At 36.7% G+C, this 10,227-nt stretch overlaps 1 pseudogene; it reads left to right on the top strand.

The window, feature by feature from the left end:
* The first annotated feature begins 3,144 nt into the window (after window positions 1-3,144).
* Window positions 3,145-3,493, top strand: LOC122477865 (annotated as a pseudogene).
* Window positions 3,494-10,227: the final 6,734 nt, after the last annotated feature.

The raw sequence follows: 10,227 nt of genomic DNA, 5'->3' as shown, positions 1-10,227 counted from the left end.
ACATTCTTTTCAAGTGCACATGGGACACTCTAGAAGAGATCACATACTGGGTCACAAATCAGCCCTTAACAGGTACAAAAAGATCAAGATCATACCATGAATATTTTCAGACCACAACACTATGAAACTTGAAATCAACCACAAGAAAATATTTGAAAAGGCCTCAAATATATGTAGGTTAAAGAACATCCTACTAAAGAATGAATAGCTTAACCAGGAAATTAAAAAAATAAAGGGAAACAAATGAAAATGAAACAATGGCAGTCCAAAATCTTTGGGATGAAGCAAAGCCAGTCCTAAGAGGAAGTTACATTGCAATTAAGGCCTATTTCAAGAAGCAATAAAGGTCCCAAATATACAACCTACCCTTAGACCTAAAAGAGCTAGAAAAGGAGCAGCAAATAAATCCTAAAACCAGCAGAAGAAGGGAAATAATGGAGATTAGAGAAATAAATCATACAGATCAACAACAAAAAACACAGTAGAACAGATAATGAAACAAAGATCTGGTTCTTTGAAAGAATAAACAAAATTGATAACCCCCAGCCAGACTTAAAAAGAAAAGAGAGAGGACCCAAATACATAAAATCACAAATGAAAGAGGAGAGACCACAACCAACACCATAGAAACACAAACAATTATAAGAGAATACTATGAAAAATTATATGCCAACAAACTGGGCAATCTGGAAGAAATGGAGAAATTTCTAGAAACATATAAACTACCAAAACTGAAACAGGAAGAAATAGAAAATTGTAATAGGCCCTAACCAGCAAAGAAATTGATTCAGTAACAAAAAAAAAAACCTCCCAACAAATAATAGCCAGATGGCTTCCCAGGGGAATTCTGCCAGACATTTAAAGAAAAGTTAATACCTATTTTTCTCAAACTGTTCCAAAAAATAGAAATGGAAGGAAAGCTACCAAACTCATTCTATGAACCCAAGATTACCTCGATTCCAAAACCTGACAAAGACCCCACAAAATATCCCTAATGAACCTGGATGCAAAAATTCAACAATATACTAGCAAATCAAATTAAACAGTACATTAAAAGAATTATTCACCATGATCAAGTGGGATTTATTCCTCTGCTGCAGGGCTTGTTCAACATCCACAAATTGATCAATGTGATACACCACATTTATTTTTTTTAAAAAAAGGTAAGAACCATTTGATCATCTGAAGATGCAGAAAGGCATTTGACAAAACACAACATCCTTTCTTGATAAAAATCCTCAAGAAAGTAGGGATAGAGGGAACATACATCAACATCATAAAGGGAATATATGAAACACCCACAGCTAATATCATCCTCAATGGAGGAAAACTGAGAGCTTTTCCCCTAATGTCAGGAACATGATAGGCATGTCCACTCTCACTGTTGTTCAACATAGTACTGGAAGTTGTATCCTTAGCTATCAGACAACAAAAAGAAATAAAAAGGATATAAATTGGCAAAGAAGAAGTCAAACTTTCACCCTTCACAGATGACATGATAAAAAAACATGGAAAACCCAACAGACTCTGCCAAAAAGTTGCTAGAACTGATACATGAATTCAGCAAAGTTGCAGGATATAAAATCAACATACAGAAATTGGTTGCATTTCTATACACCAATAATAAAGCAGCAGAAAAAGAAATCAAGGAATCCATCCCATTTACAATTTCACCAAAAATCATAAGATACCTGGGGATAAACCTATCCAAAGAGGTAAAAGATCTGTACACTGAAAACTGTAGAACACTTATGAAAGAAACTGGAGACGACACAAAGAAATGGAAAAAACACTCCATGCTCATGGATTGGAAGAAAAAATATTGTTAAAATGTCGATACTACCCAAAGCAATCTACATATTCGATGCAATACCTATCAAAGTAACTCTAGCATTCTTCATAGAGCTAGAACAAATAAATCTAAAATTTGTATGGAGGCACAAAAGACCCTGACTAGACAAAATAATGATGAAAAAGAAAACCAAAGGTGGAGGCATCACAATCCTGGACTTCAAGATGTATTACAAAACTGTAGTCATCAAAACAGTATGGTACTGGCACAAAAACAGACATTCAGATCAATGGAATGGAATAGAGAACCCAGAAATGGACCCACAAATGTATGGCCAACTAATCTTTGACAAAGCAGGAAAGAATATCCAATGGAAAAAAGACAGTTTCTTCAGCAAATCGTGCTGGGAAAACAATTGGACAGTGACATGCAGAAGAATGATACTGGACTACTTTCTTACATCATGCACAAAATTAAATTCAAAATAGATGAAAGATCTAAATGTGAGACAGGAAATCATTAAAATCCTAGAGGACAAAACAGGCAACAACCTCTTTGACCTTGGCTGGAGCAACTTCTTACTAGACATGTCTCTGGGGAGACAAGGGAAACAAAAGCAAAAATGAACTCTTGGTGCCTCATCAAGATAAAAAGCTTCTGCACAGTGAAGGAAACATTCAACAAAACTAAAGGGCACCTGACAGAATGAGAGAAGATGTTTGCAAATGACATTTCGGATAAAGGGTTACTACCCAAATCTATAAAGAACTTATCAAACTCGGCATCCAAAAATCAAATAATCCCGTGAGATAGATTTTGAAGTGATAGCAGGGTAGGTGGAGAAGGGTACCGAGCAGGGTGCAAAGAAAGCAAAACAAAACAAAAAAACCCAAAAAACAAGCAAACAAAAAAACCACACTGGAGATGTATGGGTTAAAAAGCAGGGAGGCCATGGTATTGAGCAGATCATAAACCTTTACTTGACGCACAAAGGAGGAGTCTGAGCCAAATGGCAAGTGGTCAGTGAATCAAGTAGGGTAGCTGGTTAGACGAAAATTAACAGAAACCAGCAGAGATAAAAGCTGGATCTCACAAAATAGCATAAAAGACAACATTTTTGTATGTATATTTTTATAAAAATATGGAGTAGTAACATCACTAAGGATTAATCAGTGAGGATTAATGGGGTCAAATTCTAACTTTTCACACTTAATTATCATGAGTGATGGAGAAAGAAGAGATTATGTAAAAAAATAATAACAGCTTTCAATTAGGTTCAAAGGGTGAAATTAAGCTTTCATAAAATGTTTAAGAGGGCAGGGGAGAGTTGTTTCCAACCTGTGCTTAGTGGGATGGACTCTGCAAAGAAGGGTGGCAAGGAGGGCCTTTTTGCCATCAATGAGGTGGTGACCAGAGAATATACCATCAACATGCACAAGTGCATCCTTCAGAGTCCCCTTTGGACACTCAGAGATTCAGAAATGTGCTGAGAAAGAGATTGGAACTTCAAATGTGCACATTGAGACAAGGCTTAACAAGGCTGCCTGGGCCAAGGGAATAAGGAATGTTTCCTACTGTACCTGTGTGTGGTTGTCCAGAAGTGAAGATGACGATTCACCAACCAACCTCTGTACATTCTTTACAAGTGTACGTGTCACCATTTTCAAAACTCTACAGACAATCAATATGGATGGGAAATAACCACTGTTTGTCAAAAAACGTTATTAAACTGCACACATACACACACACACACACACACACACACACAAGGAGTTTAGGGGAGAGTGTTAATCATATATATGAGGTCTTAGAAAGTATTATGGAAAGTCTGGGAAGGAAGGAAAGCCCTTGAAAACCATTTGGAATGAATTTGCATCAACAAAATATGGAAGGAACTTGAGGTGAAGAATAATTATCAAAGGAATTTGTATATTGAGTGCTTAAAAGGAAAATAAGCAAATATGGTATATATTTTGTTCTCACAAATTTGTGAATTATTTCTAGTTGGAAGTATGTTAAACTAGTTAAATCACTGTAACATTTAGTTCTGGAATGGAGACTTTCAATTAATATTGTTTATGATCCTGAAATTTGCTTATTAGGATTTTTTTTGGTTATATATTCAGCATAACACAAGAACTTTCTATTTACATTTGCCAAATCCATTATATTTATTAAAAATCCTCTTGTTATTTTAATGCGTGAAGGCAAAATGCCTTCTTATAACTTCTTTTTAAAGTAGGTTCCATGCTCAGCATGGGGCCCAACATGGGGCTTGAACTCATGACCCAGGTCAAGACCTGAGCTTCGATCAAGGGTCAGATGCTTAACCGACTGGCCACCCAGGTGCCCCAAAACACCTTCTTATAACTTTTGTTCAGAGTTAGATCTGAACTAAACTGGTGATAGATTTTATTGTTTTAGGAAAGAATGGCAAGATCAATGCTTCTCTTTTATAAATCTATGTAAAGGAGTTTTGCCAAGTGCTTTCATTTGTTAATCTTGCTCTAATGATGAAACAGTTTGCCATTTTTATAAATTACACTGAACATGTTATTTTTCAGTTTATGCTTTAAATTTGATTTATTTTGTTAGTAAAAAAGTGTTAATTGAGGTATCACTACATATGTAATAACAAGTGACGGGCTTTTGGGGAATCATGAAAAACTTCATTGGGTATGCATTATCCATATACATAAATCAGTTTAAAAACAATATATTGAATTATGGAGAGTTAGTCATGTGCTATAGATTATATTTCACTTAAAAATAACAGTTCAAACAGAATCAAATAATCAAAGTAGACATTTTGGGAAGGAACATTTGGAAATGATTTTTTTTTTTAATGGTACTTGCGGCTCTTTTGAAAATCAGAACCTCTTTGTCATGAATACTGTCTTTTTGTTCACAATAAGTTGCAATAGAAATCTTTAGCTATTAACACAAGCCTAGTAAGAAAATTAGATGAGTAGAATTTTTTTAGGAATGTTAGTGAAAAGGCTTGAGTTTTTTTGTTTGTTTGTTTGCTTTGTTTTGTTTTCTGTTTTTTTTTAATCAGCTTTTTAACTTTTGGCAATTTCATTTTGTATGGAAATACAGATAATAACTAGTATAAATACGAAGATTAAATAATCTGTGTTGCCATTCAATGTAGGTTAACAAATACATTGCTGAGAAAATGAAGATGTGATTCTCATCTCCAGAGCCAAATGGCCAGCAATATTTATTATTGTTATTTGGATTCCATGTGTTGGAGCTGTTTTATGACGGTGGAGAACAGACCGTGTAGCTGCTTGAAAAACTCAACAGTGGGAACTGAATTCTACTGCAAAATCTAGGAGGTTTTACCTTTTTATTTGGTTTTATTCATGAGCACCTGTTGTAAATATATGTTACCTGCACTGTTGCTACTAAGTATATGGAGCACCATATGTGAAATATATGGGAAAGAATAAAAGACTAGAGAACAAACGGGAACAATAAAGTGGTGGTCTTCTGCAGCTTCTTCTAAGTTTCTCAGCATAGGAAGAAAAGAAGGTTATCCAATTTTCATAATACACACCAAAACATGGTGTGTCCCCAAATTGTAGTGTTAGCAAATATGGGGCAGCAGAAATGATCACACTTAACTTAGACCAGTAAAAATTGATAGTTAAAGTCAAACACCCATAAAATCCATTTCTTAAATGTTTGGTAGTTTCTTTTTTTTTTTTTTTAATTTTTTTTTTTCAACGTTTATTTATTTTTGGGACAGAGAGAGACAGACCATGAACAGGGGAGGGGCAGAGAGAGAGGGAGACACAGAATCGGAAGCAGGCTCCAGGCTCTGAGCCATCAGCCCAGAGCCTGATGCAGGGCTCGAACTCACGGACCGCAAGATCGTGACCTGGCTGAAGTCAGACGCTTAACCGACTGCGCCACCCAGGCGCCCCAATGTTTGGTAGTTTCTTACAAAATTTTAAGAAGTTATTGTGTTGCCTTTGGTAACTTCTTGTAAATTCAAGATGAGTTTTTTTTTTTTTTTTTACCAAAAAATGAAGGATTCCCTCATATTCTGAATCAAAGTTGAAATTTTGATGTCCTTATTGAATGTTCTCTTACCTCATTCTAAATTTTTTTTTAACGTTTTTATTTATTTTTGAGACAGAGAGAGGCAGAGCATGAACGGGGGGAGGGTCAGAGAGAGAGGGAGACACAGAATCAGAGGCAGGCTCCGGGCTCTGGGCCATCATCAGCCCAGAGCCCAACTCGGGGCTCAAACTCACGGACCGTGAGATCGTGACCTGAGCTGAAGTCGGACGCTTAACCAACTGAGCCACCCAGGCGCCCCTCTCTTATCTCATTCTAAAGTTCAGTTAACAACATGCACTTGGTCTGCTACTCAGGGGTCCGGAAACCTAGCTGAGCAGATGGCTGATTGTTAATCAGCCAGGGACAACGCAGATTCTGCAGAAATCTGCTTTGTAATGGTGTACCCCCCTACCCCTGCATTATATATATATACCTTCATTTGGTGATGGAGAGACCTCTAGAACTGTATATTCCTTTCTAAATGTGTACACCTTTCTCTGGAGTTTTATTTTCTTTACAAGGGCCATATATCACATGGGGAAAATGTCACTTTTCTGATTCTTTTTTTTTTTTTTTTTAATTTTTTTTTTCAATGTTTATTTATTTTTGGGACAGAGAGAGACAGAGCATGAACGGGGGAGGGGCAGAGAGAGAGGGAGACACAGAATCGGAAACAGGCTCCAGGCTCTGAGCCATCAGCCCAGAGCCTGACGTGGGGCTCGAACTCACGGACCGCGAGATCATGACCTGGCTGAAGTCGGACGCTTAACCGACTGCGCCACCCAGGCGCCCCTTTTCTGATTCTTAATAAGCTCAGAGAACACATAGCCTGACCACGTTTGGGTGGATGTTAGCGGTCTTACCCACCCAGCAATATCCTGATTGGGTTTATCTTGAGGAAGCAATCAAGAACCTTACACAAAGCGACTCTGTTATCTCTGGAAATACAGGAACAAGCTCAACATGTTCTCCTAAATCCCATTCCCGGGCATAACCTATGTGATACTTTAAGACACATTTGACTTCAATTCCTTCAATGGCTGCCATTATTTTCATTCAAGAAGTTCTGAATTCAATAACTAATCATTGCCATAGACTAACCCTTCCTGATTTTATACATTTTAACATATTCTACGTTCTTACATTTTTACATGAAAATCATTTTACATTTCTTACTCAAAATAAATTTTATATTCCAATAGAACAATCTAAGTTGGGTGTGAATTCCTAACCTAAAACTATTTCTCGCTCTGTATTATTTCTTTGTTCTTTCACTCTGGCATATCACAATTAGAAATGTCTTCCTTTCTTAAGAAAAAGACTATGGGGGTGCCTTGGTGGTATTGAGCATTCGACTTCAGCTCAGGTCAGGATCTCATGGTTGATGAGTTCAAGCCCTGCGTTGGGCTCTCTGCTATTGGCACAGAGCCTACTTCGGATACTCTGTCCCCCTCTCTCTCTGCCCCATCCCTGCTCATGCTCTCTCTCTCTCTCTCTTTCTTTCAAAAAAAATAAATGAACATAAAAAAAAGGAAAAGACTATAATTTGTGTATAATTTAAGATTCAGTTATTTCACAGCATTATGTGTAACTCCTTTTTTGAAGCCACAATGTGTTTATATAATTTTGTTTATATTTATAAACTTATATGACTATTATATATTTTCATGTACAATTAAAATATTATTCTAAGTTTAAGATTTCGTGTTTCCAAAATCAGGAGTCCTGTCTACAATAATCACTTTCAATAGAAGAAAGGCCAGGTGTGTGCAGAAAAAAAGCAATATTTAAATATAGAATGCAGATTGTGTCCATATCTTATCCTTTAAATATCCTGAGAAAGTATATAATTAAAATTATGTTTTATTTTCACATAAAGAACTGGTAAGTAAAGTAAGTATAGAGGAAACTGATAAAAATGTCGAAGTGTGCAATTCTGGATCTCCGTGCCTGGGTTGTTACTTTGTCTCAGACTGTATGCTCTGAAGTGAAGAGTGGATTACTTTCAACTAAGAAGTAAACAGTTACTCCTGGTTGGATTCTACCTTTACGGCACTCCTTTGGTTGTGTTCAGAAAGGGGACACAATTGACTAGAAGCGAAATAAATACATGCTGTAAGATGTGGCAATCTTTTGCAGTCAGTGTTGTTTTCTTGGACCTATATTGTACTGTAGGAAGGACGAGTAAAAGTGCATCCCAAAAATTGCAGTGTGGTAAATCAACTTCAATATAAGAAATGAACCTAAACATAAAAAGTCAAGAAAATGTCTTAGCTCAATAATTAATAATTTCACAGAGCCAGCTCAGGGAAATTGTATAAAACTTAGTGAAATTTGGTTGGGGGTTTCCCATAACCTCCACCCTTCTAATACATTTTACCCACTGTCCGTTGACATATTGATGCCCTTCTGTCCCAGGCCCTATTCTGGTATTTATCTCCATATGCTGTCTATTTCTTCTGGAGTTTTTTTCAGGAATGGTGATAACTACTACACCAGAGTTTTGACTTTACATAGACTTTGGAAGGGTTTAAGGGATTCTAGGAGTCACCAGATAATACTAATAGGGTGTATATCAAGTCAAAACTATTTTACAAGACTAAGATTCTTTGGTGGAGTTTCCCAAAGGATATGTGACATATTATTACAGTAGGTTGAATGCAGAGCTGATATGACAATCCAATTGTCTTCCATTAATCCAGCCACTAAAGAGATTTATAAAAATGTAAAGCAATGAACTCCTCTAACCATTCTTTTTGTTTTGGAAAATGCATGTAGGCAGTGTATGTAAATGCCTTACATTAATCTTTGATAGCTGAACAATCCATTTCATTTTATTTATTATTAAAAATTTTTTTTCAACATCTATTCATTTATGAGAAACAGAGCACAAGTGGGGGAGGGGCAGAGAGAGAAAGAGAGAGAGAGAGAGACGGAATCTGAAGCAGGCTCCAGGCTCTGAGCTGTCAGCACAGAGCCTCATGCGGGGCTTGAACCCGAGATCATGACATGAGCTGAAATCAGAGGCTTAAGCACCTGAGCTGCCCAGGCACCCCAAGGAATCCATTTTGAAGATATTTATCTAGAATAAGCATGTTGCCAGCTATACAACTAGAGAAAGAGCCCGGATACCTCACCCATGAAGTCCCCCTGTTAAAAAACTAGATAAGCTAGATAATTGATGTCTACAGTGACCCTGCTTTTTCCTTCCGTGCACTTTAATTCCTACTTTTATGTTTTAAATTCTCCAATAAGGGCAACCACTCCTTTACCCCAATAAAGGCAGAATGCCAAGTCTATTCTGTCTCTACCTCTCCGTGTGGCCCCAAGCATACCTGGTACACTTCAAAACTTGTGAATAATAAACTCTGTTTTTGTTTTTCCAAAGTTCCCTGATGGTTGTTGCTGAGATGTGTCTTGCAATCACAATAAGAACCACAAAGGCTGGTCTACTCACAACATTGGTTTTGGTTGGGAATTGTCTATGGTGGCTCCCACGAGTAGCAGGAACCCAGGTGAGTGTCCACAGACATCGTGATAGATAGCATCACTATCACTCTGCTGTGACTGATACAAAACAATTTTTTTCCATTAAAATTATGGGATGTAGGTTAATGTATAATTGGTTTACTCTTGTTGTTTTAAAAGCGATCAATAAATATTTATAAAAGGTATCAGTTGGATTTCTAGTATTAAATAAAGAGAGCTATAACCTGCATAAGCAAGAGTTCCTTTAGGGTGCTTAATACATTTTAAGAATGTAAGGGGATCCTGAGACCAAAAATTGGAAAATCACTGTACTGTGGTAGACAGTTTGAAACACTGAGTAGTGTTGAATGGGGTATTAAGTGAATAATATTTCAGTTAATAAATTTGTATATTCCGGGAGCCTCCTGGAATATTGATGCTTTGTCCCAAAGTAATAAAGTGAAGTATGATTTAAAAAATTGTGGCAAGCTATGAAGCAGATTTTATGGTGGGTCTGAGGGAGGAAGGTGGTCAGGACAGACGACTCCCATTCTATAATAGAAGAGGAATCTATTTACTTGTTTCAGAGCTGGCACTGATGGATTTTCAGACTCAGAATGCAGCTCACTGATTCTACCCTGGTTTGGGGTTTGTTCTTTAAAAGTAGAGCAGGTAGCAGATGGAACCCCATGTGTCTTAAACCATTTTCTGAACTTGTGAATGTTTTTTCTGTTCTTAAAGGATCACTATAATTACATGTGCTATTTTGGTTAGTTCTATGGAGGAAAAAAAATTTCCGATATACGTCAAAAAACCTTGTTCTAATTTTATTTATTTAGTTATTAAAGCATGATGACATTACTGAAGCTACCTGAATACTTAAATTTTATTAAGCA

This window comes from Prionailurus bengalensis, chromosome A1, assembly GCF_016509475.1.
Source record: "Prionailurus bengalensis isolate Pbe53 chromosome A1, Fcat_Pben_1.1_paternal_pri, whole genome shotgun sequence".
NCBI classification, from domain to species: Eukaryota; Metazoa; Chordata; class Mammalia; order Carnivora; family Felidae; genus Prionailurus; species Prionailurus bengalensis.
This window is presented reverse-complemented; position numbering and strand designations above follow the sequence as displayed.